This window comes from Molothrus ater, chromosome 2 (genome assembly GCF_012460135.2).
Source record: "Molothrus ater isolate BHLD 08-10-18 breed brown headed cowbird chromosome 2, BPBGC_Mater_1.1, whole genome shotgun sequence".
NCBI classification, from domain to species: Eukaryota; Metazoa; Chordata; class Aves; order Passeriformes; family Icteridae; genus Molothrus; species Molothrus ater.
Window position 1 is genome coordinate 110954789 of NC_050479.2, and position 13293 is coordinate 110968081.

General features: G+C 39.1%; 1 protein-coding gene across 2 annotated transcripts in view; it reads left to right on the plus strand.

The window, feature by feature from the left end:
• The window catches only part of HTR1F (5-hydroxytryptamine receptor 1F), a 105191-nt gene that overhangs the window by 41925 nt on the left and 49973 nt on the right, over positions 1-13293 (plus strand). The window contains exons 2-3 of one of the 2 annotated variants that reach the window (XM_036389850.1): positions 6376-6476; positions 12151-12324. The gene's annotated coding sequence lies outside the window, so the exon portion shown is untranslated. The remainder of the gene's footprint in view (positions 1-6375; positions 6477-12150; positions 12325-13293) is intronic. The other variant, XM_036389841.1, reaches the window with a different exon arrangement.

Here is a 13293-nt window from a genome sequence, read left to right on the forward strand (position 1 = left end):
AGGACTGAGGGGCTGCCTGCTCTAGAGACGTGACCTTTTGGGATGTAAGACATTTGTCTGTGAAACAGACAGCACACAGCCTGTTGTACCAGTCCAGAAACAACGTACACATTTTTTTAATCCCATACTTAGTCCTCTGTCTGTTAATCCCTGTTTTTCCTCACTAGAAGTGCTCTGATTGAGTGATTAAGTGACAAGAAAATGAGCCCATTTTAGCAACAGAGATTTTGCAAAAAGATACTGGTGAGCGTCATAAACTTAGATGATCAAGAACCAGCAGGTTACATCAACAAGTCTATTAATGCAGATAAAAATGTTATTTGCCTTTAATTCTGAGAAGACTGAGATATTTCATTATTTCCTTAAGTAAATCACAGATAGTTCTCCAAAACACTTTGTAAAAGACATTTTTATTGCCAAAATGAGAGCCCAAAATTTGTCATGGGAGAGACAGAGATGTGGAATTGTGGTTATAACTATGTTGGGAGAGAAGGAAGTAGTTTTACTGCATATTTCTTTATTAATCAAAATAAACACTTTCTCCTTGAAAGTGAAGTTCAGGCTTTATTTTCAGTCTTAATCCAGAAATCATCCTTTTCAGATTCCTAATCTGTCAAAGCTTGACAGACAAGTCCTGAAAATTGTGACAAAACTCTGTGGTTTCTATTACAAGTCTGAAGATAATTCATATCACTCTGGCTCATCTTTACCACTTTTTGGAACTCTTGAGTCACTTTTGACCTTGTTGCAAGGCCTGAAGAATGTAGCATTGTTTTTTAAAGTAGAAGAATGGGGTATTTTCATTAAATTTCCTCTATTGACTCATTGAGGAATGATCCATACTGAAGGGTGTGAAGCAACTCTGACTACTTGGCCTTCCTTCTTGTGTCTTATCTCCTCAGACTTCAACCTTTCAAAGAATCCTAGTCCTAGAGTAAAATGTCCTTCCAAGTAGTTCACAGCCCTAGATGGGAACTTACAGGTTCTTTATGATCCATTTCCACAAGAAAAAGTTCTCTCAGTCATGGTTAATCAATGCCTGGGAGCCTAAATGGTTATAAATATTGTATCCATTACTTGGATTTATGTTTCATAATTGATTCATCCCCAAGCAAAAGAGAGGGGAACACATGCTGGCGTAATTCTGTTGTAATTCCACTTAAGTTATGTAATTCCTTAACCTTATTAGCCAAACTGGTACTGGTTTGACATTAAGCAGTGGGAATGCTCACAGATGGTGAGGGCTTGCTTAGCCACTGCTACTTCCACACTTGTGTGGTGTGTGTGAGGATACAGTGACTCAGTTTACAGTTTAATACAAACAACAAAAAAATCTGTTGAGGAGAAAGAAACAATTCCACAAGTGTAATCTGGCTTTTTTTTTCCTTTTTTTTGAGTTAAAAGCGCTTCCTCTTTGCAACTTCACATTCCCTTGTGCATTTTAAGCCAACTATAGGTACTCCTCATGGCAGAAATGGGTCTTTAGGAGCAGTAAAGAAATCAGTCTTTCATCCTGTTCAACAACCAACAATTTTCCTTTTCCATAAGACGAGGGCAGATGTGGGAGGCAGGCTAAATTCCTGGAGCAGCAGAGGCAGGCACAGAACATCCACAGCCTAATCACGACAGGTCAGCCAATCTCATCTTTGTGCTTCTCCTGCCCAGCCCTCCTTTAAATCCTCATCTGCAATTAGTGATGACATGTTTCTAATCCTCTTCATACAAGCCATCAGAGGATTGTAACTTCATATGGGAAATATCAGGGGAAGAAAAATATCAGGGGAAGAACAAGAATCCTTCCTTCTTACAAAAGCATTCAATAGCAAAGAAGGAGGAACTAAAAATAAAAAACAGACAGACTGCAAGGGAAGTTTGTTTAGAACTAAATAACGCTAGAAAAACAACTGGGCTTTTGCCCAGCTTATTGCTGTTCCTTTGTGGGATTGAGATCTTGTTTGAGGGTGCAGTTTATGCCTGCAAAATTTCATACTGAAGTAGTTGCACTTGTGAGTAGATATTATCCTCTTTAGGTAATAAAAGAAATAATTATAACAATCAGATTTGTTTCTAGAATTGAACAGTAGCTTAAAAACTGTCAACAAGGATTACTCACAAAACCAACCATCCTACATATTTAACTGTTTGGTTTGCTGCCACTTTCTAGATTGCAAAGTTCTTTTTAATTTTATGGCAATGGAAACTGGAAAGGGACAGTTTATACACAGATGATGTCATATAATGCTTCACCCTCAGCAATATTTATCATACTCAGATAAATGTTATTATTAGCATCACCACCATCATTCCTATACAGAGGAAATACATTTTGAACACATTTCTCTTTTTTCCCACTTGTGGCAGGGAGTTTTTGACATTTGAGCATCGACTCTTTCTTCTTATTTTATGCATTTGCCCTCTGGCCATTGTCAACCCCTGCAGTCTGAATAATGAATTCCTCTTTATTGCACTGTCAGTGTGCTGTCATTATTGCAGACTTCTCCTCCTCTGGAAGGCTGTTTTGTAAGTTATTTCTGAAAAGATATACTACATATGTGTTTGGGATTTATAGGACTGTACTGATCCATCATTTTCTGGAACATCAGATGCAGCCACTGTAAATTTAAAGAAAAAGAGAATTCTCACCCAGCTATGGATGTCAAGCCATTCTAGGGAGTATTATCTGCTTGTAACTTCTTGCCACTTTTGTACAGGAAACACAAACTCAGCTGATGATCACAGAGAGATTGCTGTTTGCCGTTGCAGTAAGATTGTAATTTTCTTTATGCCACCTTCACTTCCTGCTGCCTTTTGAGAAGACAAAAACTTGTGTGTGATCTTGAACTTAGATCTTCTGCATGATAGGAAATGATGCTGCCAGCTGAGCCTTTAAAACAGCTGTTAGATTCACGGAAAGCTGTTTTTCTTCCATAATTGTCCTAGAAAAAGGTACCATTTTAAAAAGTCGTACTTAGCATCCTCCACACAGTAAGAAACTCACTTTTATTCTTCTCATGGAATTATTGCAGATGCTGTTTTTAACCACAAGAAAAGCTTTCCTTCCACACATTTCACGAGATTTTTCCCATTGTGTTTCACAAGACCAAAGGCCTCATAAGAAGGAGGGCTGGAATTGATAGTACTGGGTTTTGGTTACTGGCAGACTTCAACCTCCATAATAAATATTCAGACTTGAAGCAGGAGTATCCTGAAGTATGAGAAGCAATGGAAACAATAAATGTGTTTCAGAGATGGAAGCAGGTCCAGAATTTCTTCTGCTGGACTACCTTCCTAGAGGAAGTCGCTGCCACACACAAACTGCTGGGATTTTGAGCAGATGTGAAATGATTTTATATTGGGTAAAAAGAGGTTTGGATTTTGTTCAGAAATATTAAATCCTCATATGTACAAAACAACTGCAAATCTTTTAAAAGCTTGGCTTCTGTTTAATAAACAAAACAGAGAGTTCATAGGACTTGGGGTAATTCCCCTTTTTTTTTTTTTTTTGCTTATGTGGGGATGTTCTACCATAACAAAAATTACTCTAATTGTAAATTACCTATCAATAGTTCCAATAATTCTTATTTCTGCAGTTTTGTAATGTCTTCTTCTCTGTCTTCAGCTCCATTTAGCACTGCTCTAAACCCAGCCTCACTTAACTCATTGAACATTACCTGGATTTTTTCTGATGCATAAAAGAAAGCATAAATCCATATGAACATTGCTTTCCAGCTATGTAAAATTAATCTTGGAGATGTCTGTTCAGTTCCTGTGCTGATCCTCTAGGTCCAGGGTGCTTACATTTTAATTAAGCTGAAAATGATAAGGTAATGATAATGAAATTATAATGATAATGATAAATGAAGAGGTAAAACATCCATCCATACAGCTGTACCATCAACAAGGACCCCCACATCCTTCCCATTCAGACAAGGTCTTCACAAGAGCTTGTAGGCAGCTTGCAAATCTCCCTGCACAGGAGTGGCTGGCAGCACTCCAAACAACTCCAAATAACAGGGAGCAAATAGTGATCTAAGCAGCCAGGAGGCCTCCAGATCCCCTTCAGAGGTCACTTTCCCCATTCAGACAAGAATGAAGTCATTGAATGGCAGTGCCAACAATTAAATTCTTGACTGTGTAAGCACATGCATGTCAGAAATATTCCCTTTTGTTTTAGAGGACCAGGGGAGAAATAAAGAATGCAATTGGAGATGGCCTGAATGTAAAGAGCTGTGTTGAGATGAAGATGAAAATGTTGATGCAGAAGCTGAAAAATAACAGAATAGGAAAAGGATAGACTGCAGGGGTAAGGCATGCATGAAAAAGACCTTGAGCTTGTGAAGAAACAGAGACTTCTTTTTTGTTAAAAAAGCCAAATAAAACCTCTGAGGTGTTCTGGTGCTGCCTAGATGTTCTGATACTTAAAATTTCTTACCTGGGAACAAAGGTGCAAGATGTCAAACAAGAACTAAAGCCAGCTTCCATCTAAAGTGGCTCTCCATCCACCCCTTAAAATGGAAATCCTTCTGAGCATTTTAAGATAACCCTAAAATTATCCCAGCTCTTGTGCACTCCTGCAGTCTTATTCAGAAAAGAGTTTTGCTACATCTGAAAGAGAGTGTTGAGAGAAAAGGATGGAGGCAATGGTTACACCAACTTCCAAACAAAACCAGACCAAAGGGCCACTCTGCCTCTACATCTATCAGTTACTGATGGTCATCTGGTGGATGCTCAACGAGATACAGCCAAGTGGATCATTATGTCCTGAGTGCTCCATATTCCCACAGCAGATCATGCTGGCCCCTCTGCCTTCTGTCCTTTCTGACCTTGCCTAGAGAGAGAGATATCTGAATTACAAAGGAGAGCAGGGAAAAACAGAGCACAGGCACTCATTTTACTTTTTAAACTCTGTTATTACTGCCAATAAGTTACATTTTGAAGGTTAATGTTCTGTACGAAGCAGGAGACTTAATTTTTGAAAAATGTCTTACGTCTACCAGTGGAATGGGTACAAAAGTATAAAAGCCTTTACTTTTCCAAGTTTTTGCAAAACATGCAGCACTGATGTTGTAACTCAGGATTTGCTGGGTGCTCGCACCCTTCCTTTAGCAATAATGAAACCAGAACTTCCCAAAGTTGCCCTGACAACCTCAAGAAGCCACATCACCTACTATCCTAGCCTAGCCCACACAACCATAGAATCAGTAAGGCTGGAAAAGAATTCAAGATCATCAAATCCAACCCTTGACCAAACATCACCTTTTCAACTAAACCACAGCACTAAGTGCCACATCCAGTCATTTCTTCAACACCTCCAGGGATATTAGCCATAATGCCAACAAACACGTCTGAAGCCACCCTCAAAACCTGCCCCAGAACACTCTGAGCTGAAAGAAGTCATCTGATACCAAGTAACAGCCAAATGTTAGCATAATTATATTCTGGATAAATTACCATGTTATTTGATAATGTGTGAAAAATTATTAGGTTTTATCCTTTTTTCCCCAGGAAATCAATGATATTTCCTTCTTTCTTTTGTCACTTTGTCTTCTTTTTATTCATTTTTCTCACTGACTGCTATTCTTCTTTGAAACAAGAACTGCTTTTGTTATCTCATATCTACATTTTAAGCACATTAGCTATATAAAGATTTTATATTTAAAATTAAATCAGCCTACTCTTGGTAGAATGATATATTTCTGCACTTCACAGTGCAGACTTTTCACAGTGCATATTCTTTTGCATTATGTTTCCAATTTAGGCAGTTGCTTGCCGTGAGACACTGCTAACTGGGGAAAAAAATATATTAAAGTTGGGAGAATGCAAGAAACAATGCCTTGGATTTCAAACATCACATACTCTGGCATGTTTATCTCTTCAGCTTAATAACAGCAGGTTAATACTGCACAAAGCCAAGTGCCCTGGGCTCCTGCTGCAGTCAGTGGGAGTTGACAATTAGCACCTGACAAATGTACCCGGGTGCTAAAAGCTTGAGACACACTAAAACTGCTGGTTTGGCTAAACTTCCTTCCCCTTTGCTTTAACAGGTCATTTATCTTCAGGAAAGTACAAGTCAGACCTTTCGATTTCTCCAGTTCCTCAAGTGGAGTCGATTCCTGGCGTGTCTAATCCTGCAAGGCCCTTGCTGGTCATTAGCTCATTCCAAAGTATTTCTGTCATCACCAACTATGCTCTTGTGTGAACTCTGAGCAGGGGGAGCTCCTGGCACTGGTCTCTAAGCTTTTAAACAATCCTTCCCAGCTATTTGGAGATCCTGAAAACTACAGTTAGGCCTGAAGAATCTTTTCCTTCCCCTGAAGCAGACATCATTCATTGTCATTTACAGAGCCTATATTATGGTCTTTTGCTTTCTTGCAGGTTTTTGGCAGTATCCAGTGTTGCTAAGGCTGATTGAATTCCTACTACCAGTCCTATTCCCAAAGGCAGCTTTTCCAAGGTGATTCCTGACACAGGAGATGGTGAGTTGCTTTTTACCCTGACACACAGAGACTTTATACGTGTGTTTGTGATGTACCTGCTTCAGAGATCAAATTCATTTGGCTGGGTCTTCCATAGGGATTCTGCAAAGCAGGTTGAATACAGAGTTTTGCTGACCTCTGCCAGACTGACCTTTCCTTAAAGTAATACAGGAGGAGAGAAAAGTCTGGACTGCAAAAAGCCTCAAGTGGGAGCAGGGAAACCCAGCCAAGTGAGGGTTGACCTGTGGGGTTATTGAAGGCTTAATGGGGCAATCTGAGCACACTCAGTGCAGTGGAAAGCTGCAGACCAGCCAGGAAAAGATGTCAAAGAGGACAATCAGTTGAGAAAAGGAGAGCAGTGGCTGACAGAAGGATGACTGAATAAATGAAGAATGTCCAGCCCAGTCTGAGAAATTCAGGCACCGCAGAAGCAGCTTAGTCTGCAGTCCTAGATCTGAGCGACCTTCTCCACAGCCTTGGACATTTAAACACTCAACATCTACTTTAACTGAGGGGAAAGAAACAATGGTGCCAATATAATGCTTCATTGCACAGATATATTTTAAAGACTTAACCTTTGCAAGACATTTTGAAGATGGAAAGCCCAGCAGCACAAAGATATTTTGTGAGAAGACTTTTCTCAATTTTTGCATTAGCCACCGTATGCTTGATTTTATTTCTGGTTTTGCCTTGTGCAGTTTTACCAAGTGACTTTTTCCATAGCCTAATTGTAGATTTTTTTACAACAAAGATGAAATCCCAAAATCCTTGCTTCATCTTTCAAATACAACAGCTTAACATTGATAACATTTCAGAAAGGACACTTCATAGAGAAAAGACTTTTATACTGTATCTGGGAAGTTCAGCAGATTCAGGTGTGGGGAATGCTTGGTTTGAAAGCTTCTTTTTCCTTTACTCTTGTCATTTTTAAAACCTGTTTTCTCTCTTCTAGTTACTTATGTAGGTACTAGGGTTTTTATGTAATGAAAGAGAAATTTTGGCTGTTCCTTAATTCTACTATAATACCTGTGGTGACATTAGAGAGAGAAATTACCTGGTAGGAGAAAATGAAAGTGAAGTATAAACAGGGCTTCTGTTTCTGATGGAAATGGTTTTCCTGGCTGCATGCTGGTTTCCAAAAGACAATGACAGGCTGGCAGCTTGGAGAAAACAGGTCTTGACAGCACATGTTAGTGAGCTGAGCATTTTCTAACACCTCATGTCACACAAAGCACTTCCATACCATCTGTGCTCCAGCAGCCAAGGGTTGTTCTGTCCCAGGCAGAGCCTTTTGTCTCTGCATAGTCACGGCAAGCAGAGAGCAGGTTTACAGCACCTGTCTGAGGCTGGATGTGTGTCAGCTCCTCCTGCAAAGCCCCTGTGTGTTCCTGAGTGCCCACAGCCTGCCAGGAGCAGCAGCACAGCTCAGCAGACAGGCAGAGAGGAGTCAGATGGGAACTGGTTTTCTTGTTAAACGCTGCCTTGGCTGCCTGAAGATAAAGAGGGGAGGGAGAGGAAGAGGGAATGCAATTCAAAGGCAAGCATGTGCCTCATTAGTGCTCACCACGCAAGTTCCTTTTAATCTCTATAATATTTTTCAGTACCTTTTCAAATATTTCTTTTTAAAAAAAAGGATTTTATAAGGACAATGCATTTCTAAGATAAATATAATATACAATCTGCAGCTTAAATAGAGACCAGGAGGGTAATTAGAAATCATATCTTGATTACAATAAATTGCCTTCTTTGAGCAGCTTTGGTGTTTGTCATTATTAAGTTGTAGGTTTCTCAGTGTTAGAAGAAGGGACATCATTAAAACTAACACTTACAGAAGTAGCATAAAGGATTATCCCTGATAGCACTATCAGGCACAGGTTTTGTGCTAGTAAACTCCCATATGCCTACGGCAATTTAAAAGTAACTGAGTTGCCAAAATTTTATGTGATTTGTCAGAATTAAAAAAAAAAAAAGGCAAGATCTCTGGAAAGAAAAAACAGCCCCTCCCATGCAGTAAGTAAGCCCTAAATGCAGTCTCTCCTTTCAGTATTGTCATCTTTGAGGCTCAATATTTTTCTCATTATCATCCCTTTTCATGGATTTTTTTTTCTTACTTTAATGAATTTCTCAGGCACATAGCTATTTTCCTTGGCTATCTTGCTTCATTATGCTGATGGAAGCAGCCTTTTAATTTAAGACATTATTATTAAAAGTGATGCATGAAAGGCTTATCTGAAAGATATATTGGGTTGGCAAGAGGTGCAAATCAAAATGCAACTGTCTAGGTACTCAATTATATATTTTAATGGAAGAATTTGAGTAAAGCTCAGGCAGGAAGGAAAAAAAGTACTTATCAGCATCTATCATTTAAATTACCAGCATATTGGTAGACTGTTCCTATATCTCATACCCTTCAATAAGGCTGAGACTGAAGCTGGGTCAGTGGACAGAAGTTGGCTAGTGAAGTCTCTGTACTTCCGCAGTTTTCCAGAAGCATGAGATATCCATGCATTTTCTTTCTCCCATGGATCAAGTACTTGCATCTTCCAACATCTGGTAGGCTACTTCATCTTTTGTAATCCATGAAAACATTTACCACCTACTTGCCTTTGAATGGACTCCATAATTTTTTTCTTTGGTGTCTCAGGAGATACTCTCTGTGACTTAGGCTGAGGGTGCTCCACAGGAATGCACATCCCCAATGGAGTGATGCCTCCACTGGGCTACTCACCAGACATTGAGCTGTCCCAGCTATATTTGGGACAACTGAATGTCTCATGGGAGTTATTTTTAGGTTTCAAATTTGCAGGGCTTTCCTTCTCAGTTCAGTGCAACACAAGTGACTGAAGTTTATTGAAGAGGGCAAGGGCATCCTGCAGGCTTGTGCTGACCAAAAGCTCACATGACACAAGTCCTTCTGTACATGAGCAGAGAGGATGCCAGTGAATTTAACCCCTGCAGTGTCCCATGGAACTCAGCCTTAGCTCTTTGGAGCTGATATGTTCCTTACTGCTCAGCCTCCTGGCAGCCGCCTCAATCCAAGACCTTTGCAATGCAGCAGAGGTTGCAGGGATCTCTGTAATGCTGGGATCTGGGACAAGTACAAGAGCAGAAAATAGGCACACAGTCTCTTCTAAAACATGAATGAAGACTCTCTGTAACTTACTCCTTCCCAAAGGGGAATGTAATGCAGATTTTAAGAGCCAGCCCTTAAGCTCACATATTGCTGTGCATGTAAGGAAAGCAAACGTGCTCTGAAAGAAACCTCAAGGTCATGAAGTACTTTGCTTCCCCACCTCCAACAGGAAAGAGAATGAGCTTGTCATCTCATTCTGTAATTGATTCATATCTAATACACAGCTTAATTTTATTCTTTTTTAGTTGCTGTCCATCTTTTTATTTTATAGCAGTCTGTCAGCTGAAAACTGGCTTGATGGTCAAACAAAACGTCACCACATAAATATTAATGTTTCTCTGTTTATAGTGGCTGAGCTTAAACAATTTCTGGAGTTTGTAGGCAGAAACAATGCCTAGTGGTGAGTTTTGCCTCAGCACTGAGCTAGAGTTCATCACAACTTTTGGATCATCTACTCTTATTTCTGCTCTCCATTACCTGCACTCTTTTAACATATGCACCAACCTAGACTTTTAACAGCAGCTTAACAAGAAGTCATCATGGCAGACAAAAGTTAGGATTTCAAATGGAAAGCTGAAATGAAGGGAAAGTTTGGACTGAAAATGGAAAACTGAAAAGAAGATAGGCCCTGCTTGCACAAGGGTTTCATTTTAGCATAGTTCCTATTAATAGAGAATAATTGCTTCAGCAAAGCTTTTTTGTTCAAATATTTAGGAATTTGCCTGACATTTACTCAAATCTTAGCAGCCTTAGCTACATTCAGAAGGACTGATAATTTAAAGATTGTTTTACTTGCATACAATAGAGTTAATTCAAAGAGTTTTATCAAAATTCTCACCTGTTAAATTTGACTTTGAGGTTATTTTAATTATACTGGAACCTTCTAACTTGTTAGAAAAGTCACAGAAATGCCCAACTTCAATCAGAAATTCAGGACAATTGGTACAGACACCGAGGCAGAAGAAGAGGACCTATCAGAAGACTGTACTTCAAGAGATTTCCATGAGACATCTGAAAAGCTGACCTTGGCCGAGTGCTTCTTTTATCATGTATTGCCAGAAATATGTTACTTCTTTAGGTTATGTATCTGCAGAGTCTATCAGCTAAAATCATGCAAGCTGTAATTCTGCTGAAGCCAGTGCACTCTGGGGAGGACAATTTTAGCTACAAATGAATAGGGTCATTTACAGTTAAGATAAGGGAAAGCAAGTTACTGCTACTTCAGTAAAATGCATACACTTATAATAATAGGGGGAAGAAATGTTCAGATTTTGAAAATGTGTTTTTAAAAATGATGGTAGCTACAATATATTTGATAAGTTTGTGTCTTGTTTTGAGCACAGTGTTATCACCTAAACATGTTTAGCTGAATTAAACAAAGCTCAGTTAGTGCAGATAGGGTGGGTACAGCAAAGCTCAGCAGATTCACTTTCTAAAAGCTCAGCAGATGAATGCTCAAATTTGGGATTTTAGTCAGGACCTAAGACACAGTACTAAAGGTCGTTTTCTCCTGCACTTTAATCTACTTCAGGGAAGAGACATCTTTTTCCCTTTCAAAAATGTGAGATTCTCAGGACACTAAACACCAGGACTCTGCTGTAGTAGGATCAATTAAAACCTATTAGAATCCATTCCTGCTGACTATCACAACACCTTTCCCACCAGAAAATTGCCAATTATTCCTTATTCTCAGTCAAACCTTGAACACTTAGTACCTGCAAATAAAGGTTAGAATTCAACTGACCAAAGATAGACATCTTGAACCAATCACTCCAACTTTCTCTATGCAGTAATAGAGAGAAGCAGACACTGGTGAGGTGCAGGGTATGTGGTGTAAATAGGTCAGCACAATCTCACCCCAGTATTTCCTTCACTCCTTTCCCAAAACGGTGCCTAAAGTGCCAAAGAGTACCTGTCTAGCACAGATTGCTTTTAGCTTAGGCAGAGACATAAAAGGAGGTGAGAGGAATTCTACTAAAAGAAGCTGAAAAACTTAAGAAATGACAGTTTCATTTCCCTTTATATAAACAGGTGCATGAAGCTTTCTCACTCAGTAGGAGTTGGTGACTTCAGGAAGAGGAGTTTATCAGAAACATGGGAAAGAAAATATGGGGGAAAAAAGATTTAATTCACAGGGTAGATTAACATAAGCAAATACCTTTTGCAACATCCCCAGTGCAGGGGAACAGGTAGCATGGTCTGTTGAAGAAACACTGGCAAATCTTTAGTGAGCAGCAAATTCCAGGGGTTCCTCTGGGTGATAGCTGTTGTGTGCTTTTAGTGTCCTTGCTGCAGAGTCTTTGACAAGGTCTGTGCTGTTTTGAGCCCTGTCTCCCATGACAGCTAAGGGCTATAATCCATAAAAATCAAAGCTTGCATGTAAATGTTGTCCTGAAAGAGTGTGTTGGGTTTTATCTGAGCCTGTCATTAGAAACTTTTTCCCTGGGGTTTTTCAGGTCCTTTCTTGGAAAGAAAGATCAATATTTCTGTAGAGAAAAATACAAGGCAGCCAAATGAAAATATAACTTATTCTAAATACAGGATTTCTTGATGTGCCTCTGACCCAGAGCAGCTTCCAAAGATTGAACTGATAACAAAGAGCTGTTTGACAAAAAAGGATCCTTTGGAATCAGCTGGAGATGATGGAGCACCTAAGAAACTGATGATAGCTTGGACATGGAATGGAAATACAATGCATTGTGGTTTTCCTTTGAGGTAACAGACCTTAACAGTGGCATTTTTTGCAGAATTTATTTCTCAAAAGTCTGTGAAGTCTGTACTAAGCCTGTACACTTTGTGAGATTTTATTTTTCTGTTACTCAGATTTAATTGAGCTTCCACAAAGATGTCAAGGCCACCAGCAAGGTCATCCTATGTCAGATGTCAGGGTCATAAAAGACAGCTAGAATTTCTCAGCCAAGAAAAATATTCACAGAAATTTTACATTGACAAGAACAACTTAACTTTCCTCTGCCTGTCTCTGAAAAACATAACTGCTGGAAAATATTCTAACGTATATTTCCTGGAAATGTTTCTTTCTTCTTTTCCTACGCTGAGAAGAAAATAACCTAAGGCAGACAGAAATTTCAACCAGCTGCTTAAGGTTAGCTTAGAAAGTAGAGAACAGTAGAGAAATAGAGCTTTGGAATGGAAATTTTGAGACAGTGATCATCAGATCTTCACCTATCCCTGCACCAAGCTAGAAACTTAGATTTAATTCTATACTCCTTCAAGGAGTTGGTATTTACTTGGCCAGGCAAACAAAGGTCCATTTCTCTGAGGTCTGTTATGAGAATAGTATTTCCTTTACTTTGGAACAGGATTTGGTTTTAAATTATAAATATGTATACTGCTAAGCTGGACAAACACACACATTATGCCTTCAGCTGTATCTGAAAGAGTAGATAGGATAGCAAAAAAAAAAACACCAAAAAAACAGAAGATCACCTGCTTAAATATGATCATTATTAAGGCAAATTCCATCAGTAAGTAGTTTACATTTTGTTATTGCAGCTGACAAAAAGGCAATCCTAAAACAAAAAAATGCTGTGTTTGACCAGGAGGACACATTAAACCTGTGTTTGAACTTCGTGTCTTCAGATATCTTGGTCATTGCCTCCATAAAATGATTTCTAAAGTTTAGCAGTTATTGCACTCATTAATTACGTAAAATAAGGAAGCAGC